General features: G+C 34.1%; 1 protein-coding gene and 1 pseudogene across 15 annotated transcripts in view; one reads left to right on the top strand and one right to left on the bottom strand.

The window, feature by feature from the left end:
* Positions 1 to 21,433, bottom strand: part of MBD5 (methyl-CpG binding domain protein 5) — a 524,034-nt gene that overhangs the window by 331,739 nt on the left and 170,862 nt on the right. For 2 of the 15 annotated variants that reach the window (XM_077153722.1, XM_077153724.1), the window contains one exon: positions 10,781 to 10,845. The exons of 11 other annotated variants lie outside the window; for them this stretch is intronic. The gene's annotated coding sequence lies outside the window, so the exon portion shown is untranslated. Of the gene's footprint in view, positions 1 to 9,834; positions 9,891 to 10,780; positions 10,846 to 21,433 lie in introns of all 15 variants that reach the window. 2 more of the 15 variants (XM_077153719.1, XM_077153716.1) reach the window with 2 other exon arrangements.
* LOC143675746 (short transient receptor potential channel 4-associated protein pseudogene) overlaps positions 1 to 21,433 on the top strand; it is a 122,110-nt pseudogene that overhangs the window by 29,850 nt on the left and 70,827 nt on the right.

Here is a 21,433-nt window from a genome sequence, read left to right as displayed (position 1 = left end):
TAAAGCCCTCCACGTGATTCTGATTGATGCACACAAAAACATGAGAAACAATGAATTAATACAATCTCAGCAAAATTAACAACAGGATGTTTTTTCCTTCAGAGGGCAGCAGAACTAGACAAGGTGATTCTAAAACCATAAGGAAAAAAATCAATGTTAAGATTTTGCTAGAGAAGAATAAACTGGCAAAGAGAACAATGGAAAAGAATAAAAAATCCAGAGATAAAGGAATTTAGTAATTGACAAGAATGACATTTTAAATCAGAGGGTGCAGAGAAAACTAATTAGCACCCAGAAACAAATTAACCAATGAAGAAAGAAATAAATGGAACAATGTATCACTGGAAGAAACCTTGGATTAATTTTTACAAACCAAGAACAAATGAAGGCCTTGCTAAATAAGATTTAAAAGCACAAAGAGAAAGATTTAATTCTAACTACATTTTTAAAAGTTGGCAAAAAAAGTACTGTAAATTATGTCAAATGGCAATCACTTGGGGGAACAAATATTTGTAATATATAAAACATACAAAAGGACTAATTATCATTCCTTAACTTACAACAAAAAGTATTACAAACCAATAAGAAAAAGACTCCTGGCTATGGTGCTTGGTGGTAGTGGGGTGGGGAAGGTTCACAAGTATAAGAAAAGGTATTCAGTTTCACTTATAATTGAAGAGGAGAAAATTTTTAAAAATTAAAAGAAAATTTTCACTCTTTGAAATGATAAAATCTGTTTGATAATGCAATGTGGTAGGCAAGAGAGAGGGGAAACTACACTCTTCTTCACCACAGACAGACACATAAACTGATGAAACCTCAATGGAGAGGCAATAGAGTAAATTTAAAATAAATACTAGATATCAATTCTAGAGGCAGGAATTTATCTTAAAGCTGTACCAGTACATATAGTAAAAGAAATGTAAATGCAACAATGTGCATTCCATTCAGAAACAAAATAGTAGACCAACCAAAAAGTTTGTTACTAGAAAACTGTAAATTATGCATTATCCATCTGTGGAATACCAAACAGCAAAACAATCAAAACTGAGATAGCACTTGTGTGTCTCAATATTGGTCAATCTGGTAATCTAATTGAGGTAATCTGCAAAGTGGAAAAAATAAATGGTGAAGAAGAAAACATATAGATTCTTCTATATGTATAAAAATGAATATAGATACCATCTCTATACAAATGCCTGTGCTTCTAGGTGCGTAGAAGAAGACACAATATATACTAACAATAGTCAAGAATCTGGATGGGAGTAGCAAGACTAGGTGATTAGTATGTAAGACATTCACAATACACTTTTGTTCTATTTGAATTATTTTTAAAGAACACGGTTTTACTTTTGGAAGGGCAGAGTAAGAACTTCCAAAAATATGCTTCTCCATAAAAGCATCTATAACTCTTGCAAAAAATGACAAAACCACCTTCTTCAGAACTCTGGAAGTTAATTAAAGCCTTACAACTACCAAGGTGTATTTATTCAATTAAAATGGTTGAATCCTGATATGAGTAAAACTTTGGTGTTTTAACTTGCCCTAATCCCACTCTCTCACCACCTCTGCAGCAGCCTTGATAACCTCACAACCATGGCAGCTGTGAAAACCAGTAGTGCAGTAGCTATAAGAAGGGTCGAATAGTTTTAAGATTTCCCCAACAGTTATCCTCAGATAACTGTCACTATTTGACCTATCTGGCAGCTTAGTAAAAGCTCCATTCTCAGATACTGTCTTCATTTCACTTCACTTAAAGTTGCCTTCATGTAAACAGTCCTTTTCACAGAGCATTTGTGAAAAAGAACCAGAGGGAACTGTTTAGCACAGGAGCCACTGGAACAATTATTAACAATTGGGGCTAATAAGAGTGGACCAAAAAAGTTAAAAGGAAAAACTGGGGAATGAGAGGTCCATAAGACTTGAAATTCCCAACATATTTCTGGGAAGCTATAGGGTCACATGAGTAGAGCTGTGTGGAAGACCAGGAAAGATTTGGGAAGGCTCTAAGTCTTTGGCTAACCTCTAGGCTTTATGTAATCAGTAACTTGTAAACTGCCCACTGTAGCACTGACATCAGTGCTCCTTGGCAAAGGCTAGGAGACTTACTGGTTCAAGGCTTTTAAGGAAATCTCCCTCCAGTCATTAGGTGATCACTAAGGTAACAGCAGAGACAACAAAGATAACAGATTTGACAGAAATTTCACTTAGAACACCAAGCAGCACACTGTGAATGTAATTAATGCATATTATAATAATAAAGTGAACTGTACACTTAAACAATGGTTAAAGTGATAAATTTAAAGCAAAATATATTTTACAGCAATAAAACTAAAAGATAAAAAATTAGCAACAAAAAATCCCAACAAACCCTGGGGAAGGGGAATCTGATTTTCAGTGTTGACACATATTATCTAAAAAATCCAGTTTCGATGAAAACTTACAGAATACATTAAATAGTCTGGAAAGTATGACCCAAACACAGGGAAAAAAGTAAATAGAAACTGTCCTGGAGAAGCCCAGACTTTGCAGACAAAGATTTTAAATCATCTATCATACATATGTTCAAAGAACTAAAGGAAATATGTCTAAGGATTAAAGGAGAGTATGAATGATGTCTCAACACATATAGAACAACAATAAAGATATTCAAATTATTTAAAAAATGAAACAAATAGAAATTCTGGGAAAAAAAGTACAATAATTAAAATGAAAAAAAAAGATTAGTTGGATAGAGAACAGGACATTTGAAATGGCAGAAAAAAGAATCAGTGAATGTGAGTACAGATCATTGAGATGATGTAGCCTGAAAAATGGGAAAAAAAAAAAAAGAAGATTGAACACACTTAAGAGACATGTGGGACTCCACCAAGTAACCCAACATATAAATCATGGGAGTCCCATAGAAAGAGGACAGAAGGGAGCAGAAAGAATATTTGAGGAAACTGATTAAAAACTTCTCAGGGATAATAATAATAATAATAATAATAATAATAATAATAATAATAACAACAACAACAACAACAAATTAAGCCAACAAACTCAAGTAGGATAAACTCAATGTGATCTACACCCAAACACATTATATTCAAACATTCAATGACAAAGAAATAATCTTAAAAGCAGCAAGAAAAAAAAGAGCACCATCACATACCCAGGACCTTAACAGCATCAAGATCTGACTTCTTAACAGAAACCTTGGAGGCCAAAAGGCCACTGGACTGACATATCAAAGTTGTGAATGAAAAAAACCTGCCAACCGAGAATCTTCAAAAATGAAAGAGAACTTAAAATGTTGCCAGAAAAACAAAAATTGATCTCTCTATAACAAATAATTAAGAGATTCCTTCAGGATGCAATAAAAGGACATTAGTAACTGTAATCCATGGGAAGGAATAAAGGGTATTAGGCAAGGTAACTACATAGCTAAGTACAAAAGGCAGTAAAAATATATTTTTCTTTGTAACGCTTTCCTTTTTCTATCAGATTTAAAAGGAAACTGTATAATTATAAAATTATACTGATGGACTTATAATGTATAAATATGTAATTTATATGTCCATTATAGTATGAAGTAGAGACAAGGGAGTGGAGTTTTTTTTTTTTTTTAAATGGGCAGGCACCAGGAATCGAACCTGGGTCTCCAGCATGGCAGGTGAGAACTCTGCAGGAGAGAACTTGAGCCACCATGGCCCGCCTGGGAGTGGAGGTTTTTAAAAATTGAAATTGGCATTAGTACAAAGCAGACTGCTTTAATTTGTTGATTATAATTCCCATAACTCAAAAATATGCAGTGAAAGAAACAAAAAGGGAATGAAATTATATGCAAAAAATTCATATGCAGGAAAAGGCAGCAATGAAGGAATAGAAGAATAAAAAAACACAGAAAGCAAAAATCATGTGGTGGACATAATCCCCACCTTATCAGCAATAACATTAAATGTAAATAGAATAAATATTCTAATCAAAAGACAGAGATTGGCATCATGGATTAAAAAAAGTAATCCACCTATTTTTTGTCAATTAAGAAACACACTTTAGATAAAGGTTTAAAGTGAGGCTGTGGAGAAGTCCAGTGCCATTCAACTCTTTGGGTATGACCTATCCTCATTCCCTGCCCTTGGGAAGTTATTAAAATCTTCGATCTGGAGAAATTGGAACACCTATGCCCTGCTGGTGGGAATGTGTAATAGTACAGTGGCTATGGAAGGAAGTATGGCAGTTCCTTAGAAAACTAAATATTGAGTTGCCCTATGACCTGTAATATCAATACTCAGTATATATCCAGAAGAGTTGAAAGCAGTGCTACAAACAGACATTTGCACACCACTAATGTTCACAGCAGCATTATCCTCAATTGCCAAAAGATGGAAACAATTCAAGTGCCCATGAACAGATGAAAGGTTAAACAAATTGTAGTATATACATACAATGGAATATTATACAGCAGTAAGAAGAAATGAGGTCCAAAGCATATGATAACAAGGATTAACCATGAGAACATAATGCTGAGTGAAATAAGCCAAGCATGAAAGGATAGATACTATATGATTTCACTAGTATGAGTCTGGTAAAGGTAAGTGTAGAGGCTTATAATATAGAATATAGGAGGCCTAGAGATAAACAGAAGCTACAGATAGGTGAACAGTTAGCTAATGAGGAACGGACAGAAGTGACAGCAGTTCATTCATGGGTTTATAAGTAATATTGCCATATTGAAGGAATTGTAAAGAACCTTGTATTCCACTGATTAACACTTCAACATAAGTAAAATATGTAGGAACTACTTCAAAGGTATGAATCTCGTACAAAGAGTCACTAATAAAGGGATATAGGGGGAAAACTACTATTGCATGCTATTGTCTGTATTTAATAGGAAGGCATTAACAGTACCACAGCAATAGCAGGGGTAAATTACTGTGGGGGGGGGGGGTGGAAGGAGGACAAGAGTTAAGGGGAGGTTGGATTTTCTATTTGGTGAGGGTATATTTATCAGTTATTTTTATCTTTGGAAGAATGAAAATTGTCTAAACTTGAAAGTGTTGATGATTGTAGAACTAAGTGAGGATAATATGAGACGTGGATTGTTGAGTTTGGACATTATACATGATGCCCAATGGTTGGAGATGGCTGAAGGATACACTGATAAGTAGAATTGTCAACTGTTGTGTATACATAGGATGTATGTATTCCTTTCTGTGGCTACAGAAAGGAATGAAGCTGTGAAGCATGCAATGAGGTGAATGAACCTTGGGGTCACGATGTGTGTGCCAGTTTGAAAATATTATGTGCCCCAAAAAAGCCATGTTTTACCCTGATCCAACCTTGTTGAGGCAGCTGTGTCACTTAATCCTAATTCAATACTGTAGGTTGGATACCTTTGACTAGGTTACCACCACAGAGATATAACATACCCAATTGTATGTGTGGCCTTTGATTAGATGGAGATGTGACTCCATTCATTGTAGGTGGGTCTTGCTTAGTTTACTTTAAAAGAGAAAACGTTTTGGAGAAACCTTAGAAATGACAGAAACGACAGAGCTGACAAAGACAGAACCAAAAGAAACTTCAGAGCTGACAGAGAAAGTACAGACATGGATGTTCGGAGATGGTTGGAGCCCAGCAGACATTCGCATGAGATGTGAAACAAGTCAGAACCTGAAGAGAGCCAAGGGAAGCCAAGGGATGAAAGCCAGCCCCAGTGAATCAAAGAGAGGAACACCCACAGGAAGAGAGGCTGAAAGCAACAGTGCCCAGGTGCAAATGACCTGCAGATGCCAGCTGTGTGAATATCTAGCTGGCAAAGGTGTTCCTAACCCATTGGCCTTCTTTGAATTAAGGTATCTTTCCTGGAAGCCTTACTTTGGACATTTTTATAGGCTTAGAACTGTAAACTTGAAACTTATTAAATTCCCCTTTTTGAAAGTCTTTCCAGTTTTGGCATATCATATTGTGGTACAAAATAAGCAAGAAACAAAAGAAGAAATATTGTATGGTCTCTTTTAGAAAATACTTATAGGAAAATTGGGGCCCAGATTGTAAGCTCTTAAAGCAGTCACATTTAGTCCAGAGCTGTGAATGTTATTTTAGATTCTGAGATGCTGAGCTATATATGTGTACATATTTATATGTATATATATGTGTATATATGTATGTGTATGTGTGTGTGTGTATGTGTATAACCTGGTATCTCCCTGGAACATTGGCTACCTGTGTGACAGGTAAGACTCAGAATTGGAATTCTGCAGCTCTGAAAGTCAACACTGTCACATACAACAACTGTTAAAGAAACTGAAAAAAAAGACCACATTTCAGTTAATAATAAGAATGAAGCCAATAAGATTGGGACTAAGGTAAATCAGAATACAGGAGTAAGGATGGCATTGTCTGTTTTTTAGAACTTTGTTTATTGTATGAGACCAAAGAAAGAGAAGTTTATTTTATTCAAAACTTAAAATTTCTGTAGCATATAGTCTAACTCAACTTGTCTGGATAACTCATTTAATCAACCCAAACATGTGGAGCTCAAAAATGGGAATGAGGGCTTGTAATTCCTTAAAGCTTAATGTAATATGCAGATACATCCCAGAGTATGCTGGACAGATAATTTAAAAATATTGGTAAAGTCCCTTGAGGGATGGGAGAAAAAATATGGAGGAATTGTTTTACCAGTGGGGAAACCACTGATACTATCTCAAACATTAGGGACTCCCAAATCAATAGGCCAAGCCCTTGATCTTGAGGCTTGGTCATGTGAAGCTTATTTCCATAGCAGAGAAGCTAAGGTCTACCTATAGTTATGCCTAAGAGTTACTTTCAGAAAATCTTTTGTTTCTCACATGTGTCTTCTCTTTTTCTAATTCTAAGATCAACTCTGCAAGTAGAATCATTACCCTATCCCCTACGTGGAACATGACATCCAGGGGTGAAAGTCTATCTGGCAACGTGGGACATGACTCCGAGGGATAAGCCTGGACCTGGCACCATGGGATTGACAATGCCTTCCTGATCAAAAGGGGGAAAAGAAACCTAACAAAATAATGTATCAGTGGCTAAGAAAGTTCAAATAGAGTTGAGAGGCTATTCTGGAGCCTACTCTTATGCAAGCTTCAGCTAGATATTGCTAATTACCACAGTTTGCCAAACTCCAACCAAAACCATCCCTGCCCCTCCAAAAGAACACCCAGGGCTTTATCTGAGAGTCTACAAAGGTTCCATGCACTATGATTACTTTCCAGAAATGTACATCTAGAGGGTTCCTAGCCCAGATAAGTCCTGAAACACAGAGGGACTAGCCTCTCCAAGAATATCAACCCGTTCCATCATCCTATCACATATTATCAATACTCCTTCTAAGCATGAAAAAGTTAGAATAGGCATAGCCCAAACACCCCTAAAGATTGGGAGAAGGATCAAAGGAGAAGGAGGATTAAATAGTTAAGATAGGATTTAACCAATGAGTATAACTCCTGAATTATTATATTGATACTTCCTTTAGTCTCCAGTGTCTTGGAACAGCCAGAAGGTAAAACCTAAAATTGTGGAACTGTCACTCATACCAAACTCTGAAATCTGCTCTATAACTACTTGTAACAATGTTCTTTGAAATTTATTGCTTTTTTTGTATATTCATTAAATTTCACAATTAAAAAAGTGTAAATGACAAAAAAAAATCTTCTCTTTATCCATGATGTGCTGAAATTTTATGATGAGTTTCCTTGGTATGAGCATTTTGCATTTATTGTGTTGGATAGTCAGTTGGACTTTTTCAACGTGGGAACACATATCTCTCAATTCTGGTGAATTTAAAAATACTATTTCTTTGATAACTTCTCCTCCACTCTACTTTTTTCTGTTCTTCATAGGGTTCCTATTTGCAATGTATTGGGCCAACTGGGAATTTCAGAGATTCATGCTTTTTCAACTTTTAAATTTTTGATCTATTTTCTATTTGTAATCCATAACTTTCTCTAATGGCTAATTAAGTTGGTAACTCAATTTTTTATTCATGTTATCATATGTTAAATAGCAAAGCTCAGTATTTTTCTAATTATTTTAGATAAATACCATCTTATTCTTATTTTACAGGCTTAATATCTTCTATTAATTCTTTGAATATATTAATTATAGTCTGTGTTTCCCTAACTTGAGTGGTTTGGCTGTGATTTGATTTTGGACCTATATTTTAATCTTCTGGCTATCTTCATTGTCAGTTCCCATTATACTGCTGGTTTTCATTTATTTTTTCATGTTGAAGGTCTTCCTTAAACGGCTGATTACTATTGGACATTTTAACATATTTAAAAATGAAGCAACAAAAGGAAGTGTGTATAAAGAGGGACTGTGGAATGACAATGGAGTAGGAAGCTCCAATATTGAGTACCTCAATGAAATAACTACTGAACTGGTAGGAACTGTCTGAACAAACTATTTTGAAACTCTGGAGTTTAGTGGAACACTATACAGCATCCCTGGAAGATGTGGACAAAGATGCTGGTAAATTTCAGTAAATATTGATGAATATCACCCTCCATGCAGGGGCTATGATCTCTTATTCCCAAATCGCATAGCAGGCAGCAATGGGGACTGTAGCCCAAGTTCCAGGTGTAGCTTGCTGATGCCAGGGTGGGTTGTAAGGACCTAGTGCTCCAAAATCCCAGGGTATGTGGTATGATCACTGAACACAGTGTTTGATCAGTTACCTCAGATGGTCAGGGAGTGGCTTTAAGGGTGACCACTGTTTCAATCCCCTGAAGACAAACATGGTAGAGGAGTCTTAATGAAGTAATACTTTTCTATTTTCTCCTTCCATTCCCCATTTGAGAGCAAAAATAGTTTTCAGAAGTCACAAAATGATGCCTTTCACCCTTAATAATAACAAAAACATCAACAACAAAAAAGAAATTGCAATCCCATAGAAGTGAGAGAATTAAATTTCCAGGGTTGAAACATAAGACTTAGAATGTCCATTTCTAAACAAAAAATTACAAAATAGACTAAGAAATAGGAAAGCATGGCACATTCATAAGAAAAAAAAAGAATGCAAGAAATCATCTGCAAGGAAGCTTATACAGTGGAATTTGTGGTCAAAGACTTTAAATACAATGTCTCAAATGTGTTTAATGACCTAAAGAAATCCATACACAAGGAACCAAAAGAAAATTTGGTAACCATTGCCTGAACAAAATAAGGAGATGGAAATGATTAAAAGGGTAACAAATAGAAATTTTGGAGCTCCAAAATATGGTAATTGAAATGAAAAACTCAGGGAAATGCAACAGCATATATGAAGAGGCAGAAAAAAATGATCAGCAAATTTGAAGACAGACAATTAAAATTATCTAGTGTGAGGAGCAGAAGAAATATAATCAAGAAAGATGAATAGAGACTGAGGTACCAATGAGAAACCAGCAAGCATACCAACATATGCTTCATTGGAGTCCCAGAAGAACAAGAGAGTGAGAAAGGGGCAGAAAAATTATTTGAAGAAATAATGGCCCAAAACTCCCCAAATTTGATGAAAGACATGAATGTACAGTAAGACAGACCTCATCTGAGAGAGTAAGAGCAAAAGGGAAAGGGATGGAAATAAAGGAGTAGAGAGTGTGCATACTAATGAAACAAGGTTGGTAGTAGTCAAATTAGGATACTATAAGTTTAAGATGTTAATGGTAATTATAAAGGTAACTACAGAAAAAACAACTAAAAATACAGACAAAAGGAAAGAACAAGGGAATCAATATGGTAAACTAAAAAAAAAGTAGCTAAATACAAAAAAGGGTAATGGCATAATTGAGGAAAAAAATATCATACAGAAAACAAGGAACTAATTACCAGGAGTAGATCCTTTCTTCTCAGTTATTACCTTAAATGTCCATGGATTAATTCTCCTACAAAAAAGGCAGACATTGGTAGACTAGATGAGAAAGCATAATCCATCTATGTGCTATTCAAAAGAGACTCAGTTTAGGTACAAAGAAATAAAAAGTTTGAAAGTAAAAGAGAGGAAAGTGATATTCCATACAAACAGTAATTGAGAGAGAAACAGGGTGGCTATAGTATTGTTAGAAAAAATAGACTTTAAGTAAAAAAATGTAAAAGACAAAAACGGGCATTATATATTGGTAAAAGGTTCAACCTAAAAAGAAGACATAATGATTACAAATGTGTATGTACCTCACAACAGCTAAAAATATATGAAGTAATAATAAACAGAATTGAAGCAAGAAATACATACTTCTACATTAACAGTTGGAAAATTTAATATACAACTTTTAATAACTGATAGAACACTTAAACAGAAGATTAGTAGGGAAATAGAAGACTTGAACTAGTAACCAATTAGACCTAATGGACATACGTAGAAAACTCTGCTCAATAACAACAGAATATACATTTTTCTGAAGTGCACATGGAACATTTTCCAGGATAGACCATATGTTAGGACACAAAAGCAACCTTAACAAATTTTTAAATATTAAAATTGAAATACTGAAATAATACAAGGTATTCTCTCAGGTCACAACGGAATAAAGTTAGAAATCAATAACAAAAGGAAAACTGGAAAATTTACATATATGTGGAAATTAAACAATACACTGTTAAACCACTAATGGTTCAAAGAATAAATCACAATGGAAATTATAAAATAGAGACAAAAATGAAAACAAACATACCAAAACTTAAGATATGGCAGGCAATACTCAGGGGAAAACTTATAGCTCTAAATACCTATGTTAAATAAAGAAAGAGCTGAACAAAAAATGTGGTATATACTCACAATGGAATACTATTCAGTTGTAAAAAATGAATGAAGTTACGACACATGCGATAACTTGGGTGAATCTTGAAGACATCATGTTGTGCGAAATAAGCCAGAAACAAAAGGACAAACATTGTATTATCTCATTGATATAAAATAACAGAATAAGCAAACTCATAGTCAGTATATAGGATATATGTTACCAGAGGATAGGGTGGGGAGTTAAGACTTAGAATGTACAGAGTTACTACTTGGAATGTAAAATGTTCAGTAATGGAGCACAGTGATGGTTGCACAATTACAGACATAATCAACATAATTAACAGCACTGAAACATATAACTGAATGTGGTTAAAAGGGGAAATGTTAACTTGCATACAGGATATTTGAATATAAAATTAAAAAAAAAAAAGGAAAAGAAACCATAGAATTGAACAACCCAAAACACAAACCCTATGTTAAACCATGAAGTACAGTTAATAGTACAATCATAAAAATGAGCTTTCATCAAGTGTAACAAATGTACCACATCTAGGCAAGGTGTTAATAATAGGGTGATATATGGGAACCCTGTATCTTGTGCATGATTGTTCTATAAACCCATTTCTCTAATCAAGAAAGAAAAGATAAAAAAATCAGTAACCTAAGTTTATGCCTAAAGAAACCAGAATAAGAACAGCAGATCAAATCCAAAGTTATAAAAGGAAGGAAACAGTAAACATAAAAGCAGAGAGAAATTTAATAGAGAATGGAAAAACAATAGTATCAACAAAACTGAAAGTTGTTTTTTTTTAAAGATCAATAAAATCACAAAGCTTTAGCCAGACTAACATTGAAAAAAGAAAGAGAAGACACAAATAACTAAAACAGGAATAACATTTACTAATGACATGCTTCAACATGGATGAACCTTAAAGATATTATGTTGAGTAAAACAAGCCAGAAAAAAAGTGACAAATACTGTATGGTTTATCTTATATGAAATTCTTAGAACAAGCAAAATCAAGGAGACAGAAAATAATAGTGGTTACATAGGGTGGGACAGGGGAAATGGGAGTTTTTGCTAGGTAAGTATGAGTTTTGGTTTGGGACGATGAAAATAGTCTGGAAATAGCAGCAGTAAAAGTTACACAGTACTGTCAATGTAATTAATGCCAAAGAAGTGTCTACTTAAAATGGTTTAAATGATTCTGTTATATATATTTTACCATAAATAAAAATAAATAAATAACTCGTTTGTAGGTAAAAGATTAAAAAAAGGGGAATGTGTGGATAGGTCTTATCAATTTACTGCTAGGTTTCATTGAGTTAATGGAAACTCTACTTCAAGGAGGCTGACCAACACATATAGCAATCTCAAGGATATTTCATAATTAAATGCATCTAATCTGACATTGTAAAAATTGCTTTCCAAAAAATTCTGATTATAATTTTAAATGATTTCTCAATTTAAACTGCTTTTTACTGAAAGTTCAAACAATTTAAGTCAAGTACACAGATTTTTACAATATGCTAGACATGTCTATAACATCGTTCTTACATCAATATCCGTTAGGAAATAAATACTTTGGATGACATAGCATTTTAAAATTGGAGTTTGAAATAACTCTGATTCAGAAAAATAAGAACCATATAAGATTGTGAGCTATCAGTCCAGATCAACCTCCTTATTTTACAGAATGGGAAGCAATATTTGAGTCACCCCTTCAGAAGATTAATGTAATAGAACTGTGACTAGTTAAGTATCTTTGTATGGGATACCAAAATATAAATCAATTTCAAAAGAATAAGTAGTAAAATATTTAAAACTATATACAACACAATGTTTTAGTTTTTGTTTTTACTTGCTTTTGTCTAAACCAACCCATGTACTTGTGATATTTGATAAATACTAAATTAGTGGTATTTGCTGCTTTTTTATTTAGCTAGATAAAAAATCCATTCTTAAGTAAAACTCCATTTTCATTAATCATGCCCAAACAAAATGCTTTTTGAGACGATATTTAAGTTACAGGTCCAGTATGATGAGTATTGAAATGGGAATAGAGAAATCTGAGTTCTAGTCTGTTGCTAATAATTTTGTGGGCAAATAATAATATTTACTAGTTGATAATTGGGGTGATGGATATAGTTTTACAATCCTGATACTTACGTTTTAACACAAATATTCATTCTGCATAACGAGCAACAGCATGACTTAAAGACTGGGAGTTGGAAAAGTGAAAAGGTTATGTTCCAGGAAGACCAGGAATCAAAGCTTAGAGGTGGGCAAGGGTAAGTATTTCCAGTGAGTATAGTAAGGGATAATAGGAACAGAAGGGTAATGAGGGTCAATTATTGGAGAAATCATCCTGGTGGTCAGCATACAAGACTGACTGGTTTTGCACTTGGGTTGTCTGGTGAGAGTACATAAAAAGGCTCTATGACTACTTTCTCTATATATACCAAGGTCCAGCTCTCACATTGCTGCTGCTTTTGCATCAGGGAGTTAAGAATTATCACACCTATATATTACCTTAAAAAAAGAAATCATTTTGGGACAATATGGTCAGGTAATTAATGATTTGCCCTGAACCAAGACATTCCCTGATGCCAGCCTCTAATTTTATAAATTATAGATGGGAGGGGGGAGAATTGGAACCTAATTTCAAACTAAGCTGAAAATCATAATTTAAAAATGTAAAAAACTCTTTAAGACAATGTATAAAAGTATTTTAGTTTAAAATATTAACATCACCATAAACTATGAACTTAGCTTTTATAAAGACATAAAATACACTTGACATTGCATTCCCTGACATTTGACTCCAAAGAACCAAGATTTGTATTTGGTAATGTCTTGACCTGAAATTTAAATTAGTAGTTCAATAATTCTTCCAAGGTAAATATTTTTGGAAATTTCAAAACCCAATATTTTGATATCTAAGGATGAAAATCTCCCTGGCGGTGTGGGAGATGACACACAGGGATGAGCCTGGCCCTGGCACCATGTATTTAATAATGGCATCCTGAGAAAGGGGGGAAAGAAGTGTAACAAATAAGGTATCAGTGGCTGAGAGAGTTCAAATGGAATCATGAGTCTACACTGGACGTCACTCTTATGCATGCTTCAGGTAGACAGTGCTACCTATCATAATTTGCCAAACTCCAACCAAAACCATTCCCGCTAATCCTAAAGACTACTTAGGACATTATATAAGATTTTATAAAGGTTCCATGTACTAGGGTAATTTTCCAACACCTACAACCTCCAGATGGGTCATTGGACCAGATAAGTCCTGAAATGCAGAGGTGCCAGCCTCTCCAGAAAATCAACTAGTTTCATCCCCCTATCCCATACTATCGAAAGTCCCTTCCAACTTGAAAAAGTTAGAAGGGGCATAGTACAAATATCCATAAAGAGTGGGAGAAAGATCAAAGAGAAGGTTAGGTTTAACAAATGAGTATGAGTGCTGAATCATTATACTGATATTTCTTTTAGCCTCCAGTATCTTAGAGCAGCTAGAAATAAAAACCTAAAATTCTGAAATTATAACCTATACCAAACTCTGAAATCTGCTCTACAACTAATTGTTGCAATATACTTTGAAATTTATTGCTTTTATGTATATATGTTATTTAAACAAAAGGAGAAGTATAACAGAGAAGATAGGATTTAACAAATGACTATGACTGCTGAATCATTATATTGGTATTTCTGTTGGTCTCCAGTGTCTTGGAGCAGCTAGAAGCAAAAACAAAAAATCGAGAAACTGTAATCCAAACCAAACTTTAAAATCTGCTTTCTAACTACTTGTTTAACCCATTATGTTTCATTAGGCAAAATTCTTCTATACAGGTAAAAGTGAAGTGTTGCTACATGTTATATTCTCAAATTTATATGTACAGTCCATTTTAACAATAAAATTTATTCTGAATAATTTATACAAAATCCTTTGAAAACTATAATTTTTCTCTATTATGATTAAAACTTAACCCTGAAATCTATGGCTACACTGTCTGGGTTTGAACGTAAACAAGGACAAGTTTCTTTAACTTGCAAGTGCTTCTTTTTTTTTTTGTATTAAAAATAAGAATAGTATAGGAATATCTTACACAATTGTCTTAAGGATAAAATGTGTAAAAATACATAAAAGACTTAGAACCTATGCTGACACTCTATGTCAAACCTTAGTACAAGGCCTCTCACAGAAGTGGGAGTTTAGTACACATTAGTTACTTCTACTGGTCCTACATTTCATTATCCTTATTTTTGTTCTCTTTGTTGTTATCTGAGATTTAAGTTTCTTTTTTAATGTCTTTAAATTGAGAAATAATTTACACTTCACAACCTGCCATTTATATTTAGTTTCATCCATCACATTGTAGGAGATGGGGTTTTAGAATGCACTTTGAAGGATAGGCAAGATTTTAACAGGCAAAGATGGAAAAGAAGGATGATCCAGGAGGAGGGGAGATGACCACAAAAGTAACAAAGGAGGGGCAATGCAATGAGAATACAGATGGCAGAAGAATGGCCTAATTTGAAGGGATTAGAGGGTAAAACACAGAAATAACAGTCAATAAGGACGGATTCAAAATGAGTTGGGAGAATACGGTTAGCAATTGAAAAACGTAGTAACATTTCAATGAAAAAGTTTCAGGAAGACTAGACCTGGTAGTTATTACCCATGAACTGGGAATATGTACCACATGTGGTATGGATGCAATTGCTATGTGTTAAATGAGAAAGTCAGGAGTAGCAGACCTTTGGCTAAACACAAGGATACTTATGGAATTTGGGCAAAAGATTCAAAGCATATTAAGAAGAGAAGTAAGTCACTGATAATCAGGTACAGACAGATTAGATTAAGATGAAGTTCGATTCAATGAACTCATATTAAGGATTTTATAAAAAGGATTTGTTTGAAAGCAGCTACTATTAGATTTAACTATTATCTTCACTAGCCACTATATAAAACCTAACTTTTAGTTAAGTAACTTTGTTGACTTAATAATTGCTATTACTGCATTCTCTTCAGAAAGGGAGCAATTAGAAAAGACAGTTGTACAAGGAGACATAACTACTTGCTGTGATCACAGCCAATGCACACAGAAAGAGATCAACGTTTTATCACGTTGCCTAACTTGCTATATCTAATCTCTTGTAATTTCTCCTCTTTTAGACAAAATTTTTACTTCTTCTTTTTCTATATATAACTTACATGTGGCCACTCCATTTTTTTCCTGGATTATTAAATCTGAATGTAGAATAACTACAAATAAGCTTCAGGTTCCTTATTTATAAAACAACATATCACAACTAGAGTACATCTAAGACCATGATTCTGTAGCTCTCTGAAAAAGCTGGACTTCCAATTTAAACTCTTTCCATTTAACTTGCCTACTCAGAGAGTATGTTTCCAAAACTATCATATTCCAATTCTAGTACCCCTCATTCTCATGAGCAAAGCTATGGGTATGCTGGGATTCCAGAAGGAAGAATCAGCTATCCAATTTTGTTCCCCTCTGGGGCTGACAGACTAGAGAAGCTGTGGGTGAGGGGGCTGGTGGGTATTACCAGAACCCTGAGAGTCTTGAGAAACTTTTGTCTTCCCTGAAATAAGTGCTGGCTTACTTGTGTGGTTCTAGGAGGCCTGACTAGTATTTGTGGAGGACCTTCCAAGATGGGCAGACTTGCTGTTTATCTTTAGGAGAATTTTAACACCTGCAATTAAGATGACTTGGCAACAAGAATGCTTCCTTCTGTTGCCTGAAGATATGGCCAACAAGCTTGTCAAATGGTACATCTAAAGCTTGCAGAGCAGTGACTGCTGGGTTTTTCATCACTTAAAGACTGCAGAGAGCCATTATTAGGCAAAGGGAGATAAATAATGCACTCAGAGTAAGCTAACAATCAGAGAAAAAATTTAGGCAGAACCTGAAACTTGGAGGGCTCTCAGTGGAATGGAACTGCTGGAGGAGAGAGAGGAAAGCTTTTACCACCACCAAAACAGAAGAATAATAGCATTTAAAAAACATTCTGGAATTTGAAAACAAGATTTTTAAAATTCAAAAATAGAAGAACTAAAATAAATTTATATCCCTGCTGAGCTCAGAATTACTGGCCTATAAGACCAAATGGAAGATATATCTCAAAATAAGGAGCAAAGTTACAAAGAGAGAGAAATCTTCAGGAAAAATAGCCATGGAAAATAACTTCAAGAAAATCTCAGGTAAGACAATATACACAAGAAAAAAATGAAAAGATGGAGGTTAGGCATAAAGAAAAAACATAAGCAAAGATCCCTGGTTTGAAGGAAAATTGATTTTGTGAGTGAAAGGGCTCATTAAGTTTTAGGTAGATTAATCAAAATAAGAGAAGCAGTCATATTTTGGTTAAAATGCTGTATTTTAATGATTAAAAGAAAATTTTACAAGTTTTCAAAGGGAAAGAACAAGTTACCAAAAAAAAAAGAAGCAGATAACATCTTAGCTGCAATACTTGAAGCTGGAAGAGACTGGAATAATGGGAGAAAAGGACTACCCACAAAACAAAGCCGGAGTCAAATAAAAGTTATCATTAATCTTACACACTAAAGGAAATACAATCGTGGACAATGTGAAGACAGAGATTATACTGCCCCTATACCCCATCTGAGGAAAATATTCAAGAAAGTAGTCAAACCAAACAACATATGGTTTGGTTTGAGATCAGAACAGAAATTTCAAGATAGAGGAAGATGAACAGAAAACAGTGCAATAAGCTTTGCAATAAACAATGTTAAAACTAAGTTGATAATGAACAACTAGGAATTTGTAATGTGAGTCCTAAGGAAGGATTCTTAAAATAGATGACAATTACGGCAAGGGAAAATTTAATATATCTAGAACCAAAAATACTTAACTATATCAGAAAAATAGAGGAGTCAGGAGGGGATGGAGGAAAGCAAAAATATCCTAAAGATCTCATTTGGGAGGGGGAAGTGACATTGGAAAAGGGAATAAAACATTTTTGAATTTGGATCTGGGAGAATGAAATAGAGTGACTTGGTAGGGGTTTTATTTAGTACCTCATTTTAGTACAGAGAACTTGAACCTAAAAGAATGAATATAAACAAAAACATATACATGTACATGTACGTATACATACACATAAACATATAATGTTAAGACAAAATAAACGTAGGGCATGGTCAGTAGTAAGGAAAATCAAATTTAGTTCAAAGACTGGATGTTATGTCATTACCAGAAAAAACACTTTTTTGATTTATTGGATTATACTGAAGGAATATTTTCCATTGTAGATGTCCATGAATTCACAGCAATAGATTTGATTCCTGCCCTATTACCCCATATCTTCAAAAATTTTTCTTAATGAAATGTTATTTTTTGTAAAGAAAATTTTCGCTTCAAAATGTGAAAATACTGTGTTTAACTTAGACATTTTTTCTGAAAATAGTATGGTTTTATTTAAACATTTAAATTCTATATTTGATAAGCAAGATGACAAGAAAACAAGGGAAAAAAGTGAATTCAGAAGTGTTCAGAGAAGAAAGGTTTATCCCAATAGAAATAAATAATTGTGGATAAATAAGCACAAATTTATACCTTAATATGCTATTGAGAATAATTTACTTGGCATGGTATAATTTATAAATTTAACGTTTATAAGGTAAAGTGCAACACCCAATTTCTTGAAATATGATAAAAGAAATAAGGAAAACATTCTCTACCTTAATGGCATTAAATACCCCCAAAAGCTATTATACGGAGATTGTTCTAAAAATATGACATAAAAGCTCTTTCAGGAGATTAAGAATTACAAATTAAACTACTATTGAACCTAAGAATCAGCAGAGGCAAACATTTTGGTTTCCTTCTTAAGTAATTGCATAATCCCTCCAAACGATTTATTCTGTCACAAACCATAACTTTTTTTAAAGGATCATTCTGGGATAGAACACAATCAACATCCCTACTTCCCACTAAAAACTATGTTTGGTTGCTAAACTTGGATCACTCAATTATTTTTAAGTAGCAAGGAAAATAAGTTACATTACTAAGTAATCTTTTTTAGATGAGGTTTCACTGTTTCATACATGTTATGTAACTGAAAAAGTGCTTATATGGGGGATGTGCATATGAAGAAAAAAGTACATAGTGGCTGTAGCCTACAAAACCAGTTCTGGTTAAAAAGAAATCATATCAGATATAAATATTTCAGCAAAATCCAAAATATCTTGAAAAATGATCTGTGACTAATGATTTAAAAAATTTACTAGCTTACCCTCACCGGACTAATTTAGATGAGGAGACTGATTACAGCTAAAATCTTACTTTTCCTCCTGCTTAACTTCTCAAAGATTTGTTTGGGAACTATCTCATGCTTAGTCAGCCTCCAAATATGACTCTAAGGAGTGAAAGCAGTTAGCTATTTTTGTGTTATACAAGATGGGAAAAGATGCATGAGTATTCTTTTTTAAGAAACATGATTTTTATGCTTATTCAATATTAAAAAAGCAGTTTCTACATTTCAGAATTGCCATATGTATGTACTTCATTGAAGAGCCATTCATATTTAAAGCCTAGAGAACTTCTGTTTACAGTAAGATTTAAAAGCAAGAGAGGATAATTTATGCATTGTCTATATTTTTATTGTCATTTCAGGTTTTGAACAGTGGACTAAGGGCTCTAGAAAAATAGTGAGGTAAAGGAACAGATCCTAACAAAGCAACACAGTGCATATCCTGGCTTGGAAGTTTGCTTTTATATTCTCTTTTGTAATCCTGTAAAAACAATTTTTACTACTGAACACTTTCAAAATGTCAGGCACTATACTCAGTGCATTATCTCACTTAATTTATGGGGCCAGCATAATTATTTCCATTTTACTAGGGAGGAAACAAACCTGGAGAGATCAAATGAGCAAGATCTTATTTCAAGTCTGACTTCAAAGCTCTTTCCTCTAAAATAATGGAAAGATAATTTATAAAAAACATTTAACTCTAAACTTTATAAAAGTAAGCATTAGTGAACAGCACAAAAAAGGGAAAATATATATATGCATACATACACACAGAGACACACACATACATACACCTTAGTTGAAGGTGTTCTCATGCTGAAAAGATGTAATAACCTATCACCTAGAACAATCAAGGAATTAGAAACCATAATGAAAGGAGATTTTTTTCCAGATAACTAAAACATAGTATTCCATTCACCATTAAAAACATTCAAAGAATATTATGAGATAACTTTTGTTGACGATACAAGTTTATTCTTACAAATAACAATTCAGTCAATGGTCTATAGGTACAGTGGTGACCTTTTTTGTCAATGAGCATAGTGTTATTTGCCCAACTGTAAGAGGACATGGGTGATGATTCTTTTTAATTTCTTAAATCTTTCCTAATCATTTTCCTATTTCTCCTTATCAGCTGACTACAATAAGTATGCCTACCTCTACTTAGTATGCCCCTAACTCCATTTAAAAAAAATTTATCCCAAAACAACTGTAGATTGAGAAGGCAGAAAAATAAGTTTATTTTCAACCTTCTTATGTTCCTTCCTTTCTTCTGTCCATTCATTCAACAAATACTGGATAGCTACTTAAGGTGTTACACTGTGCTAGATGCTAGTGAGAATTAGATTTCAACTTATAACAACTAAGAAAATGACTGATATATGAGCAACTTCTTAAAAATACTAACTCTTTTGTCATTGTTAGGACACACAGCTCATAAACATAAAGCTTATCTTGTACAGTGAGAAAGGAATTACCAGATGGGATAAGTTCATACAATGTCTCCACAACTTAGGCCTCATGCTTCTTGAGCATAAAGAAGATATCACATTCCAGGTGGAAAAATGATATTGTGATGATGTAGAGGATAAGGTAAATGTGGAATCTTACAGTAACGGAGCCCAAATAGAGTAAGAGAAAAGATGAAGGCAGCAATATAAACAAAGTAGCAGGAGCAAATAAAAGAGACACTTGAAGCCTATGATCATTATCATATTGGGATCTAGAAACAAGTGAGAACTCACTAACTTTGGCCAATCAGATGACTGAGCTACTGTGTCCCATCCTCATTATTTGTTCTAAGACTCTGCCTGGGAACACCTTTTAAAATCACCCAGTGTTCTGATGCTAGTGGTCCAGGATTCACACTTCTTTAAACATAACATTACAGGAATATTGGGGGGGAAATAAGATATTACACTTGAAAAAATAAGGTATGCAGGACTTTTGGGCAAGATGGCAGAATAGGGAGTTCCAGGACCCAGTCCTTCCACCAAAACAACTACTCAATAGGCAGAAACTGTCTGAAACAACTATTTTGAAACTCCAAACACCAGAAGAATCCTGTACAGCATCCAGGGAAGAGCAGGAGGAGGAGACTGACAAATTACAGTGAAGAATTGTACACTGCTCTCTGTGGCAGGTACTGGTACTCATCTCTGCTCTCACAGTAGGTCACTAGAGTGTCCAGTTCTTGGCTAGCTGCTGGTAAGCTGGTGACAGAAAGGGATTTAAAAATCCTCCTCCATTAGAATAGGGTTGGGTATGGCTAATCACCAAAATTGGCTTTTGATTAGTGAAAAAAGCTGGGTCCTAGTGCTGAGAGCAGCTATTGTTTCAGGAGCTCTGGTCAAAGTCATTGGCAGCCATTGTGTCAACCCTCT

This window comes from Tamandua tetradactyla, chromosome 3 (genome assembly GCF_023851605.1).
Source record: "Tamandua tetradactyla isolate mTamTet1 chromosome 3, mTamTet1.pri, whole genome shotgun sequence".
Classification (NCBI taxonomy): Eukaryota; Metazoa; Chordata; class Mammalia; order Pilosa; family Myrmecophagidae; genus Tamandua; species Tamandua tetradactyla.
This window is presented reverse-complemented; position numbering and strand designations above follow the sequence as displayed.